This window comes from Monodelphis domestica, chromosome 1 (genome assembly GCF_027887165.1).
Source record: "Monodelphis domestica isolate mMonDom1 chromosome 1, mMonDom1.pri, whole genome shotgun sequence".
NCBI lineage: Eukaryota > Metazoa > Chordata > Mammalia > Didelphimorphia > Didelphidae > Monodelphis > Monodelphis domestica.
The window spans coordinates 57,076,041-57,091,560 of NC_077227.1; the positions used below are offsets into that span (position 1 = coordinate 57,076,041).

Below are 15,520 nucleotides of genomic sequence, written 5' to 3' on the forward strand. Positions count from 1 at the left end.
AAAAATACTATTAAATATTAATAGCATGGATTTCTTATGTTACTCTTGGAATAGTACCTTAAAACAAGGCAAACCATGCTAAAAATTGGATTACCACCCTCATTCCTAATGAAATTTTTGTGTTGGTGGCCTTCAGTCTCTATTTGTTCAACACTGAATAGACCTCTAGACTTAAGAGTCAAGAAGGACTGAATTTGAATTTTGCCTAGACTTTTACTGGCTGAGTGGCCCAGGACAAGTCATGTAACCTCATTCAGCCTCAGCTTCCTCATCTGTAAAGTAAGAATAATAATAGTAATTATCTTAAAAGGTCATTTTGAGGATCATATGAAATAATCAATGGAAACTTTGCCAACTTTAAAACGATGGATTCCAAAATAACTGTTATTATTATTAAAACAAGAATAGATGCACAATATCCTTTTCTTTGTCATAGTCTTAATTTAGTGGCAATCTCAGATGTCTTTTTCTTGGGCCAGTCTAATGATTCAGCAGGTTCAATTTAGCCAAGACCTATTTAGTTCCTCCTATGTGCAAGGCAGTATGTTTGATGTCAGATTAAAATGATTAAATTCAGGCTCTTGTTTTAGTGGAAACAATGCTTCCAAAGCCAGGTGTTTATCCCCCAAAGCCAGACTTTGATATTAAAAGTTCCCATTTGTACTTGACCTGAAACAGTCATTGATCTAATGCTTTGTTGCCCCTCAATACAGGAAAAATCCAGGAGAAACAGATTATATCAAAATAGCAATAATTCTGAACCAAGGCAGTTTTATTCAATCATTGCCATGCTAAGAAGGAGCCTAGCAATCTCTCCTGGTGCCTAAATAATCTTTTGCATGCAGTAGGTGCTTAAGGAAGAGGAGCTAGGTTGTTCAGTGGATAGAACACTGGGCCTGGAGTCAGGAAGAGTCTTCTTCCTGAGTTCAAATCTGACCTTGGATTTACTAGCTTATGTAACCCTGGGCAAGTCACTTAATTCTGTTTGCCTGGGCTTCTTTATCTATAAAATGAGCTAGAGAAGGAAAAGGCCAACCACTCCAGTATCTTTGCCAAGAAAATCCCAAATGGAGTTAGGAAGAGTTGGACATGACTAAACAGATACTGAAGGAATATTCATTAAATATTGTCTAATTTGAAGAGATAAGACCTGGATTTGAATCCTGGATCTACTATACTAGGGTCACTGAGGATCCTGGCAAATTATTTAATCTCTATGGATCTCATTATCCCTCTTTGTCAAATGAAGGTGTTGGATTAGATGATGTCTAAGACATCTTCTACATTTAAATTCTATGAACCAGTCCAATAAATTTAAGCAATTTCTCGATGAGGAAGCTTGGATGTATTTATCTATTGGCAGAAGGCCTTAGCCTTAAAACTGGAAATTCTTTGATAGGAACCTGAGACTCTAAGTTTGTGTGGAATGGTAAAATCCAATATAGATTCCAAATTTCTTTGATAAACCTGTTTTAGGGTCATTGCACTTACTTTCTGGTCTTATGACCTTTGGAAAACCATGCAATCTCTGCACTTCAATTTTTTCTTCTGTAAAATGGGAATAATAATACTACTTTTCAGAGTTGTCAGAATCAAATGAGATAATCTATACAAATATCAAAGTACTTTAGAAATGTCTGTGATTATCATCATCTATTTCTTTGTATCCTTTCAAGAGAGTTTGGTTAGAAATTGTCCTAGGGTGAGATTCTCTCCTGCTACTCATTGATATTTCAAGTGCTACAGATTATTGTTGTTATTATCATTAGGAAAATAGCAATAATAATGCTTTTACCATCTCTGTAAAGGTGTTGGGAGGAAAATCAGTTTGAAAATCCTCAAACACTAAATAAACATGATATATCATTATTTAATATGAGCCAGTTTATTTTACTGATGGGTTGGATAGTTCTGTAGCATCCCCAATAGTGGTATCAATTGTATTATTAATAAAATTTACCTGTTTATGTTTCCTCTGGAAGACTTTGTTGTTGGTCTTATTTTTGTGGAGTAATTTGATTTTTTTATTAACATAAGTAATAGAAGAGTTTAGCAACTGGGTACTCAGCAGACAGGCTGTCTGTTTGCTGTTCTCCGTTTACTTTTCTCTTGTTAAAATCATCAAAATGTTGACAGCTGCATAACTCTTTTTAAGGCATTCACATCCTGACAGATATTACAGATATTTGTCATTTTACTTACAGTAAGTGACAGCTAAAATTAGCTTTATGCCATATTGGAGGAGAGCTCGGATGTAGTGAGTCCAGTCAAATTTGTCTTGTGTTCCTCTAATGTACAAGTGATTTCAGGCAGTTATTAAGGACTGAGCACTGTAACGATATGGGGAAGTTCTGGGGATCTGGGGTTTCTCAGGTACCTAGTAGAATAGAGATGAAGCTGACAACAATAATATAATTTTTGAATTCGAAGTTTTCTCCACATGCCTCCTTCTTCCAGCTTCTCTTACAGCCATTCGTAGGTAAAACAGAAGTTATAGAATTTTAGAACTTGAAGGAATTTTGGAGGTCATATGGATTATTAACTGGTTACCCATTTAACAGATTATGAGATTGAACTCTGAGAATGTTGTATAAAGCAACACTTGGCAAAGCGGGTACTCCAAGCTAGGACTCCTGACTTCTGAACTGGTGCTCATCCCAGTCAGATTTTAAGCTTTTGGAGGGTAGAGATTGTTTCATCCTTTATATTTATATCCTTGGTGCCTAGCACAGTGCCTGACCCTTACTAGGCTCTTAAACACTTATTACTTGCTTGATTAAAATCAGCATCTGATATAGTGCCTATCTCATAGGTACTTAATAAATAATCAATTTATTAAGTACCTTCTCTGTGCCAAACACAATGCTAGGGGCTCCAAAAGACAAAAGGAAAACCATCTCTGCCCTTAATTCATTAGATTGTAAGCTCCTTGCAGGCAGAGATGGTCTTTTGTCTGCTTTTATATACTCAGCCCTGGCACTTTAATAGGCATTTAATAAATGTTTAGTGACAGACCACAAGGGACTCATTCTTGGATGAGGTGACAAATATCCTTATGTAAGTATTTATACGGCACATACAAAGCACATAAAGGTTCAATGCTCCGTTGAACTCAAAGTTTGTTCGGAGATGAGAGCCCTCAGGTGGAGCTTGAATGGAGCCTTCAGGGGAACCAGAAGTGTTCAACCGGGTCAACTTGAATCCAGTGCAAAACACATGTGGGAGGAGATGCTCCATTTTCAGTTTAGCCTCTATGTTCATACACATTCTCATCCTGAGTTGATTTGTATTTCCAAATGGTTTTTCCAAGGGTATAGAACATACCTAATCCTGTTAGTGGACCATGATGTTGATTCATTCTTGAGCGTGGGTTAAGCAAATATCTGAAGTTCATCCCTGGGGTACAGTTATGAGCCTTTAGAGAAAAAAAATTGGTTTGGGGTCCTTGAATAGCCTTTCTTGTATGTACTTATCTAACGTTTCTAGCAGATGGGGAGGTGAATTCAGTGAGTTTCTGAAAACTCTTTCCAGGAGTTTAGCCTGTGAAGGTCAGGTCCAGCCTATTGTGTAGGATTTTGTCCACCATATAAGTGTATACAGATCTTGATTTGCTCTTTGACTCTGGCATGTGTTTTAGGACACCTTTGATTTCTAGGGTGAATGTCTATAAGACAGACTTATTTTATAATTTAAAAATAATCAGGTAACAATTTGGGAATAAGCCATATTGCCACACACAGATTTAAATAAACATTTAGATGTTGCCTTACCAGAGTCATCTTTTTGATTAAATATTTCTCCAGAGAATGATTTCCTCATCCTTTTATTCATTCTACCTTCTTAGCCTGTTTAAATCATAATTTAAGACCCATTCCCAATCCTACCCCCTTTTAGAACTTTCCTTGATCGCCATAGACTACAGAGATCATACTCCCGTCTTTTCTCATATCAAATAGAAAGTTCTTCCTCCAGTATGTAAAGCTTTTTACAACCCGGACTCTTGGTACTTTTCCTTTCCTTCTATGCTTTATTCCTTTCCACATATTCCAAAATCAAGGCATATTTCCTACTTACTATTCCTCACAGGCACTGGCTGTCTTCCATGCCTAGAATGTTCCTCTTTCTTACTTCTGCCTTTTAGAATCCATGACTTCCTTCACGACGCAACACAAATGCCACCATCTTTAGAAGACCTTTTGTTCCCACTCTTGCCTCCATTTTTCTGTCTATTTTGTATTTAGCTTGTGCATATCTTGTATATGTCTAGTTATACATAAGTTTGTTATTATACTTATATATTATATATAACACGTTATAAATTGACATATGTATTATATTATATATTATGTATTAATTAATATGTAATAATTAATTAATACATAATATATAATATAATACATATGTCAATTTATACATGTTATCTCCAGCATATTAGAATGTGAACTCTTTGAAGGCAGAGACTTTCCCCCTATGTTTATATCCCCAGCCCTTAGCAAAATACGTGGTACATCATAATGTTTAATAAAGATTTATTGATTGATCAGTACTTAATAAATATCTTTTAAATTAAATAAAATTTTTTCTCAAATAACAAAACATTTATCTTTTCTCCTATTTCCTTCTATCCCTTTGGGGAAAAATAGAGAAAAACAAAATCCTTGTGATAAATATGCATAATCAAGCAAAATAAATTTTTGCAGTGGCCTTATCTAAAAATAATATTTTTTTCACACTTATATGCCTTATCTCTTTGACAAAACTGTAACCTTTGTTAGAGCATGACCCATATCTTATATTTCTTTATATCAATCCTTCTGCATTAACTATTAACATAAATGCCTTGCGTAAAGTAGGACTCCCCAAATCCTCAATGATTTATTTCAAGTAAAAAATTGAATCTAGCTAGGATCAGTGATGGAAAAAAGGAAATATTTTACTAATATTACAGATTGTCATGTGACACACATGGGGTTATTATTTTTGTTCAGACATTTTTCATTCACATTTAATTCTTTGTGACATCATTTGGGTTTTTGTGGCAAATGTACTACTATGGTTTGCCTTTTCCATCTCCAGCTCATTTTACATATAAGGAAAATGAGGAAAATAGGGGTAAATGACTTGCCCAGGGTCCACAGCTAGTAAGTGTGTGAGGCCAGATTTGAACTCAGGAAGATGAATCTTCCTAATTCCAAGCCCAGTGCTCTGTCCACTGCTTCCCCTAACTGGAGTTGAGGGAAGCTAAAATAAAGATAAAGGATAATTCACTCGATCTGTGATTTCTTTGGCAAAGGGAACTCCCAGCTAAGAAAACTCTACTGATGCATGTCTCTATCTTTTCTTCAGGTGAGAGTCTTAGAGAGATGACATGTTTGATCCATGGATCACAGGCTCTACATAGAATGGACCACATTAAAAAAATAATTGGGAAATATTTAACCAAGTAAATAAAATACAATAAACCATAGATAATATTACATTTTAAAACGAAGTCAATATATAACCCACAGGGATCCTTATATGCAGTTTTGTAACCCTTGTTCCTGGATGAGTCTGATGCCCCTAACTCTGTAACACCGGGAGGCTAAGTGATTGGCTGAGCATCACACAGCCATCAGGTATCAAAGACAAGACTCAGTTTGCCATTCACTACTCTATGCTGCTTTTGAAATACAAATACAATTTTCAAATAAGTCATCATGCTTGAGCCTGCTATTCAATCCTCCAATGTAACTTAATTACACAATTTGGGATGCTTCTCAATTGTCTGCAGACCTGTTGGTCAGAGCTGAGAGCATGTTTTGTGATGAGACTGCTGTGTCTGTCTTTTTAACATGTTAAATGCGTTGTTAATGAAATTGAAATTTTCAAATGACTATAGATTTATTATAGGAGGTGCCACAGTTTGGGAGAACTGCATTAACCTTTTGTTGATTTGAAGTCATCTTACCTTATGCCCAGGAGCCCAATTAACATTATCGATTCGAATCCTACTCATTAAGATCAACTTATTTCGTGTTAATTTCTTTCAACAGAGAACAAGAGTGCAAGCTGAAATCAAACATGGCGGAGTTTAGACAGAATGATTGATTTGATGGTGAAAGGCATGTTTTGTACCATAATCTCATTTCAACACTGTCAGGAGCTCATTGTACCAAATCTCTTCATATGAGGCAGTCATCGTTTTGCAGTCGAGGTTCGGTTTATGCCTCACATTCATACAGTGTTGGGGCTGTTGTGCCGGATGGTATAAGTCTCCCTCATTGGTGATGATGTTGCCCTTGGGGCCTGAGGTGATTTCTTGACATCGATTGGGATGTCGGGCCAGTACATTTTACAATTGGTGTTCAAATTCTAGAAAAGACTCCCTCCTTTCATTTGGAAAAGCTGGGATTTGGGTTGGGTCCTGGTGTCATGACTTCTTTGGCATGTGGTGATGACCTTTTCTTATGTAGAAAGTCTAACTGTATATGTCTAAAATGAGACTGAAAATTGGTCATATTACAGGACTGTAGGATTTAGATTTGGTGGGGGACACCAAGTCCTTTCATTTTACCAATGGGGAAATTGAAGCCTAATGTGATTTTTTTTAAACCCTTACCTTCTGTCTTGGAATTAATACTGTGTATTGGTTCCAAGGCAGAAGAGTGGTAAGGGCTAGGCAATCGGGGTCAAGTGACTTGCCCAGGGTCACACAGCTAGGAAGTATCTGAGGCCATATTTGAACCCAGGACCTCCCACCTCTAGGTCTGGCTCTCAATCCACTGAACCGCCCAGCTGCCCCATCCCCCAAAGTGATTTAATGACATGAACAGGTAGTAAGTGGCAGGTCTGTCATGACAATCAAGACTTTTGTCTTCAAATCCAATCCTCTTTTTATTATATCACACCATCTCCATGGTAATGAATGTATGTGTCCAATCCCTTGTACTAGATTATAAGTTCCATGAAGGCAAGGTCCTTCTCTAATTTTTCTTAATATAACAACTCTGTATACAGTAAGTTCTAAATCTTTACTGAATGGAATCCAATGGAAGATAAAATGTAGGTAATAAGATATTCCACCATTCTATTAACCAAGAATCATAGATAGACTTTACTGGAAATCTTCAAAAATGCTCTCATATTCCAATGGATCTGTGATCTCATCAATGTGTATACACCCTCCAAGGATGTGAGTAGCAACCCATCTGTGCCTGCCCATCCTGTAAGACTCTTTCAACATTCATTGTGTATAAAGAAATGACACCAGAGTAGAAGTTTGTTTCTAATATAAGCCTCCCAAAGGCTTTTGTAGTTAGATTGACAAGAGGTTTTTCTCAAGGGAGGTTTGAAGAGGGAGGAGATCCCACAGGTATGGTGGCATTTTTTTTCTTTTTGCAGAAGTCCTGAATGTTTGACTCAAGCCTCCTCCCCAATTCCTTGGAGCTCTGACTATTCAGTGGTGGACAAATGGAACTACAGAAGAAAAAACAAACAAAACAAAGCAAAATACAGTGACTGGGTGAAATTAAAGCATCACTTTCATTTTTCGTTGGGAATCAATGTTTATTTTTATTAAAACAAACAAACAAACCATAAAGCATAGCCATTCCCCAGGAGCCCATATGACATTTCAAAACTTTCATCTGCTTTAATCATGGCCTTCAAGGCTGAGATTTACATGGTCCTGGGGTTCAGGTGGCAAGGACTGCCGTGCCATCATGCATTCCCTCTCTTGTGCTGCTTTGCTGAGCATTCTGCAGGACCCAAACAAATTATATAGCTTATTTAGCTCCCTCTAAAAACAATAATGGGCCTATTCAGATTTTATCTGTAATTTTACTTTGTTGTTGAGCAGTATTAATAATGCTGCCGTAAACCAGGCAGGGTCAGCACTTCCCGCATCTTCTCGGCTTTAGTGATAGGATAAATAGCCGTCTGCGGGTGCGTGAAGGAGAACATGCAGATTGTCTCTGGGTAAGTTAGACATGCCTGTCTGGAATGGAGCCGTATTAATATCGCATCTTGCAGGTTTGGCAAGGGCTTTAAGAGTACTGTATTTCAAGTTGGTTTTTATAGAAACTTGCAGTAGAACTGGGCAGGATTAATCACGGATGAGATATATCACACTTAGTACAGTATTAAATTCTAGCAATGGAACGACGCAAACCAGTTCATAACCTTATAAGAACATTGTGTGCTAGGAAAATACTGTATATTCAAATTAATGGTGAATAAAATGCTCTGCACTCTACTTTTTGGTGGTAGGAAGTCAAGCAGGCAGGATTACTGAGTGTTTTCTTTTTTCTTTCCCTTTCCCCCCTATATAATGCCAGCTACAGCTTCCAATAAACCTTGCTCTTGTATCTTATTCTATAGCCATTAACAAGAATGTCTATATAAACCCAGATCTTGGAGCAAAGAAAGGGGTTTCTTCTCTCTAGGCAGGAGGAGGCTCCCTGATGATCTAACTGTTGCATTACCTCCCATTTCTAATGAATATTTCAATGAATCATAACATTAAGTAATATCTAATAAATTAATTAATGTTAATTAATAATATAAGGAATGTTATGGAATCTGTGGACATAAGATTTTAACTCCAGAACTGGAAGAAATCTTAGAGACTATCTAGTCCAACCCCTTCATTTTTTCCAATGAGGAAACAAAGATCCACAGAAGGTTAATGAATTACCCAAGATCCCCTAGGTAGCAATTAGCAAGACTAGAATTTGAATCAAGGTCCTCTACAACATGTGTCCTTTATTATTTATTTTATGTCTAGTGTAATTATATTGCTGTTTGAAATGTAGATCCTTATGGCCCTCTATCCTTAGGGATAACCGGCATAGTTATTTAGAGTACTAGACTTAACATCAGGAAGTTTGGGGTTCGAATTTGGCCCTATTTGTTAGCTGGGTGAGGCTTTGAAAACTACTTAAGCATTCTAGAAATCAGTTTCCTCATTTGTAAAAGCAGATAATCATGGGGACCTCATGAAGATTAAATGAGATAATATGTATAAAGCATTTTGCAAATCCTAAAGCACTATATAAATTTGTCACTTGCCATTGTTATGTCATAAATATATAGGCAGGGGATTCCAAGTGGCTATCAGTAAGTTCTTGGGGGTCAGTGCCAGTCCTGCCTGTGGTCTGGAGACAGGTAAGAATACTGCTGCTGTGACCAGGGTGAAGCATTTAAACTGGGCAACTCTACTGAAGTTGAGTCATTGTATAGCTTAGATATAGCAAGAGGGTTGAAAGTTAGGCAAAAGGAAGAATTTCCTGATATTAAGGGATCCTATATATAAGAAATGGTTTCTGGAGAGCTTTAAAATAAAGAATAACTTTTATCTTCCTAGGTTGGGTAAGATAAAAGACCCATCAGTAGCATCAGGGGGGAAGGACAAAAGAACCCAGAGGAGACTCCTATAACTCCTGAATTTTAGGGTTACATAGTACAGAATGGTGAATTGATGAGGTCCAACATCACTTTTATTTTTTTGTATTTTGAGAGTTCTCTGCCTCTTGTGTAGTTCTTTTTCAAGAGTCATTTGGGATCAGAATCTTTGAAAGAAGTGCCCCATATTTGTTGCAAGGATGGATAACAAAGACTTGGGTTTGAGTCATGACTTTGTCATGTCCTTAGGGGCAAAGGCTGCCCCACTTTTGGCCTTATATCCTCTAGAACAACATATTAAGCATTTAGTAAAGGTTTGGTGATTGACTCATCATCTATTTGAACTTAGGGACATCACAACCTCTCATGGGATTGAGTTTCATTGCTTGTAGAACCAGAAAAATTATTACATTATTTCTATATTTTTTTCAGAGGTCCTTTCCAGCTCTAAGTTCTTTGACTCAAGTCTGATTCCACTCCAGATTAGACTCTTGGCTTTTCAGCCCCTCTTCCTCCATTCCATCTCCTGTTAGCTTATACTATTTTAAAGTATAGATATCTGCTAAAGAAATGTCAATGACTCCCTACTGCTTCTGGGGTAAAATACAACATTTTTAGGTTGGCACTTAGAATCTTTCTCAATTTAGTTTTTTGTCTACTTTACTAGGTTTATAGTTTGTCATCTACTCTCTATTCCAGCCAAAGTGACCTATGTGCTGGGCTTGGCACTACATTTCTAAACTCCGTGCTTTTGCATCCTGTTTCTGGATACATTCTCTTCTCGTTTTCACTTCTTAGAGTATGAGTTTCCTTTGAGACCCAGTTTGGATGCTGTTTTCTATAGGAAGCCTTTGCTGATTCTCTCATTTCTTGGCTCTTACTCCTCCTTAAGTTGTTATGTATATATTTATCTTTATATTATGTTTATGTTTTATGATGCTCCTCCCCAATAGACTATAAGTTCCTTGAGGGTAGGGCTCATTTTCCAGTTTGTTTTCATGACTCTAATGCCTGGCACATTATAGACCCTTAATACATGAGCGTTGGATTGGATTCCTCTTTCCTTAGTTGCAAACTTCAAAATGTTCATCCCCTCAGAATTTGGCTTTTAGAATGTCCATGCTTTCATGGCAGGTCCTGTGAAACGAAAATATATGCAGTGGCATCTCCAGAGGCTCCAGTTTCCAGGTGGAAACGAGAAGATAAACCATTTAAGGGTCCTTCTCTTTCCTTTTGCTTCTGTTCATGCCTTCATAATGAGCATTGGGATTCAGAAATGAGTGGGTGGGTCAGCTGATCCCTTGGAAGCATTTAAGTGTTTACCATATATTAGACCTTGTGTAGATATTGTTCTAAAATGGTATATCAACTCCCTCCTCCACCTGTTTTTTTTTGGGGGGGGTTGTGTGCTTTCTGGCAACTTGGCTTTTATGTGATGATTCTATTAGAGTAGATGTTTCATGCAAGTAGGGATTGTTTTATTTTTTTTATTCCCTACTCCAAGTACATTGTGTGGCACATAGTAGGTGCTTATAAAAGTTCTTTGATTCCATTCAACTCAGGAAGCATTCATTAAGTACCTGCTATGTGCTAGGTCCTGTGCTAGGCACTTGAGATACAAAGATAAAAAGAAACAACACACATGTAGATGAATAAACAATATAATTCAGTGGAGGAGAGGGCACTAATGATTAGGGATATAAAGATAAGTTTTATCTAGGAGGTAGTACAGAGAGGTAGGTATGAGGAATAGCCAAATCAGCTGGTTTGAAATGGAAAATGCATGAAAGATATTCATGTGAAATTAAATCTGAACTAGACTGTGAAAGGCTTTGGTTGATGACAAACCAAAGCATCTTTATCTGATTGTTGAGACAGTGGGCAGCCATTGAAGATTCTTGAGTACTATAGAGACATGGTTAGACTTCTGCATTATATGCTTTATCAGGTGCATTGGAGAGAGGAAAGACTGGAAGGAAGAAGTCAAGTTAAGAATCTATTGTAGTGGTTCAGGTGAAAGTTGAGATGTGACTGATCAAGAATAGTGTCTTGATGATGCTATGGTCAGTGCAGAGAAGGGGATAGATGGAAGAGACGGGTAGAGGTAAGTCAATAAAATGAATGCAGTTATTAGATTTGTGGGATCTTAGAGAGTAAAGAGTAAAGGATACTATTAAGCTTATGAACCTGCCTGCCTGGTATATGATAGTAGGAATAACTTTTATTTCCATTAGTACATGAGAATTTAATTTGTAATCTAGCTCCCATCAAACAATCCTGTAAGGTAGGTAGGTAAGGTGTTATATCCATTTTACAGATCAGGAGACAGAGGTTCAGAAAAATTAAATGATTTTCCCAAGATCCCCAAAGGAGTAGAGATGTGAGGTTCTCTTGGTACACAGATGAACAGATCAATGTAGTGAAGAACATTCTAGCCGCCAGGAGAGAGAGAACACCTTTCTTTCTCATACTCAAGCTTCATTCCTCCAAAAAAGTAACTCCATGTCTTTATTTCTCAACATGTCCTCTCTCTACTTATTTACAGAATAAATGCCTACCAAACAGTAGCAATTGTTTCTTTCCCATTTCCCTTTTAAAATTGGATCTTTTCTCCTTCTGCTAGTTAAGTGAGTCACTTAAATTTAATTTTATAGTCTTTGTGAGTTCAGATAATACAGACACTGATTTTGCCAGACATAAAACTAGTGTAGTCATGCCCTGCTTCTGGGATTGTTACTCTACACATAACGATACCAATAAATATAAAGAAAGTCTCAGGCATTTTTGCCAGAGGCTTATAAAGAAGTGTATCTTACTGCATCAGAAGGCTTTTGAGAGTCCGTCCCTGTTTTTACTTTGGGATTGGAAAATGTAGGTGTGCAGACATGTACAAAGGGCAGTTTTGTTCACCATTATCTTCTCAAATAGAAGAAATTGTGGAAGGGTATGGGAGAGCTCAGAAGTTATGTTAGAATTGAGGGAACTTTCAGTCCATTTGTCCCCCACCCCAAACCGCCCTAAAGAGTGATGACTTAAGAAATGGACTTACCTTCTCCTGGTTGACCTTTTCAGGTTGTTCATATTCTCTGACCATAGGACCAATGGGGACACATCAGTAAAGAAGAGCTAGATTAGGATGTGTGCATATGGAAATTAGAAGTGATATGATGAAGTAGGGATTGCATTAGATTAGAAATCAGAGTATCTGGCTTGGAATCCTGGCTCTGCTCTTTCCCATATGATCTTAGGCAGATCACTTAAACTGTCTACCCTTGTTTTGTAACTCCATTTGTAAAATGAGAATGTTGGATTAGAAAGGCTCTGAGGTCGTATATTTAGAACTGAAAAGGAGAAGAATGGTATGGTGATGGAATGGCATTGAAACTGGATATGAAGTGATCAAAAAATGAGAATTTATACTCTTTTGTTTACTTTGCTTATTATTGGTATCCCTCTTTCCCCCTCAATTCTTTAGTGTTCTTAAGTGTTTTTTGCATTGATTCAATTTTTTTACTTGCTATCCAATTTCCAAAAATATCACTTCCTCTTCTCTTATCCAGAGAGCCATCCCATATACTAAAGATTTAAAAGTGAAGAAAAAAGCAGTTCAATCAAAACAAGCACTACATCATCCATGTCTGACTGTATATATACCATTTCTTACACATAGTCCCAACTTCTACAGAGAAGGAAGATAGAAGCATTTTCTCAAATAGACAAGGGTGGTAATTATAAATACATAGCATTGAATGATGTTGTAGCTGTTTCCATTTATCTTGTTGTCATTCATATTGTTTTCCTGGTTCTTCACTTTGCATCATCATAGAAGTCTTCCACTGCCTCTCTGAATTCTTCATATTTGTTATTTCTCTTGTTGTTCAGTTATGTCTGACTCTTCATGACCTCATGGATTACATGGTCCTTGGGGTTTTCTTGGTGAAGACAGGGATGGTTTACTTTTTTATCCTCCAGTGGATTAAGGTAAATAAAGCTTAAGTGATTTGTCTAGGGTCACATAGATAGTGAATGCCTTAGCTGGACTTAAACTCAGGTTTTCCTGACTCATGGCCCAGTGTTCCATCCATTAAGCCATCTAAATGCTTCCATTAATAATAAAGTAATTCTTTCTAACAGTTGGTTATGTACTACAATTTGTTTAGTTGTTCCCCATTCATGGGCATCCATTTTGTTTTGAGTTTTTTTGCTGCTACAAACAACGTACAATCCTTTTTTCTCTAGGCCCTCAACTAACCCTTTAAATATGGTATAGTGGATAAAGTAATAGACTTGGAAACAGAAAAAACTAGGTTTCAACTGGTCATCTGACACTGACTGGGAGACCATAGGCAAATGATTTCAAAGAACTCTCTGATCCTCAGTTGTCTCATCAGTAAAATGAAGTTAATAATACTAAAAGTACTTATTTGACAGGATTGTTGTGAGGTTCACATAAAATAATATCTGTAGAGTGGTTGACCAACTTTAAAGAGTTATTTTTTACCTACTGTGAGTAGAGGGGAGAAATATGAGATAAGACAGAAGATGAAAAGTGGTGCTAGATCATAGGATGTTAGTATAGAACATACTCTGAGGTGACGATCCCAACTCCTATGTAGGGGTAAAATTAGGGGTTATTGACTGAATATATTATACCAGTGGTTTCCAGGGATTAATTTAATCCCAATAAAATATTCAAGTCAGTTTGGGATTTTTATGGTGGTTTCATTACAATAGAGGGAAGAAATTAAGAAGAAGAGAGAGAGAGGAAAGAGAATTTAAACTGTTCCAGCCTAGGCTGAGCCAGGCAGGAGTTCAGAGGTGTAGGCCAAGGGACCTTCTCAATCTAGCTCAGCTACCAGCCACGAGGCCTCCTCCGAGATGAGGGGTCTCCTAGGAGGATAGCACTTTAGGAGGTAAAGGAAAAAGGAATCAGTCTAAACACTCACCAAGCACGCTAAGAACTTCTCCCAGTCAGGTTGCTCACGGGCAAGCCACAAATGTCAAAACCTGACAAGAACTGCAAGCATGCCAAACGCTGCCCAGCACTTCCCATGCTGCTGAGAGAGACCAACATCTCTGTGAATGAGAGTGAGAGCGAGCTCCAGAGAGGAAGTGACACGAAATATATGGACCATTCTTTATATCACTTCCTGTGTCTCACATGTACCAATGGTAGTTTAAGCTTGACTTAGGACAGCCCAAGGGGTCTGTCAGTTGTTTCTGATTTGTTATGTGTTAGCACATGTGGTCATAGGCCATCCTCCTATAAAGATTAAAATTTAGGAATAAGGGGAGACTGAGGCAGGTAGAAATTAGTTTCTCTCTGCAAGGAGTATTATATTTTTTAGAGGTTTATTAAAGGTTAAAGATTAAAGAATATACAAGTAAAAAACATGTGCCTAGGCCAGAGGCCTAGAAAAAATAACCTCACATCATGGAAGAGACGCGTCTGCTCCAAAACGGAAGTCCAAAAGAGAGAGAGAGAGAGAGAGAGAGAGAGCCCCAAAAACCTTTGCCACCAGCTTAAATCCTTCCTCAATCTCTGCCCACCTCAGAATTCCCGTGAGATTACAAAGCATTTTGGGGAAGTGGAGCAAAGGCTTGTGGGGATTGTAGACCTGTATTCGAGTCTATTTTTTACACTCCTCACAGTTAATCCTTAAGTGGAGTGTATACATTCCTGGTTGCTAGAATTTCTAAGACTAAGCGAAATGGAGAAAATCTAAAATTCACACCTACTACTCCATAGGAGTCATTTTCCAGACAAAAGCTAACTTCATTTCCATTCCATAGCTCTAGGAGTAGTCTCAAGGGTTTGAAAGTCTTTTCTATTGTTATAGGTCTGTGAGCCCCCATCAGTGTATTTCCCTTCCAAGTCTGCTAACTGAAAATAATTTTGGACAACTAGCCTCAATTCATCTTTAGAAAGGTATATTTAAAAAGGTGGAAAGTAAGTACAGTTATTATAAAACATCTCCTCCCAAATCCCTGTGGCGTGGTCAGTTTTCCTCAGCCCAGTCAAAAACAATACCTGTCCAATGCCAATCTAGTTCCAATGACTTTTTCAACTCAGTCTAATACCTGTGAATGATTAGTTAGTTGCAACTAAAGTCTATGATTGAGATTGATTATTTTC

General features: G+C 37.4%; 2 long non-coding RNA genes across 2 annotated transcripts in view; one reads left to right on the forward strand and one right to left on the reverse strand.

The window, feature by feature from the left end:
* Positions 1–7,260: 7,260 nt before the first annotated feature.
* On the reverse strand, positions 7,261–14,477 carry LOC107648957 (uncharacterized). Its single transcript, XR_001629358.2, has 2 exons — positions 14,331–14,477; positions 7,261–7,458 (listed from the first exon to the last, which is right to left on the reverse strand). It is a non-coding gene; the product is annotated as an uncharacterized LOC107648957 (long non-coding RNA).
* LOC130454586 (uncharacterized) overlaps positions 7,437–15,520 on the forward strand; it is a 49,241-nt gene continuing 41,157 nt past the window's right edge. The window contains exon 1 of the long non-coding RNA XR_008912283.1: positions 7,437–9,147. This is a non-coding gene — a long non-coding RNA (uncharacterized LOC130454586). The remainder of the gene's footprint in view (positions 9,148–15,520) is intronic.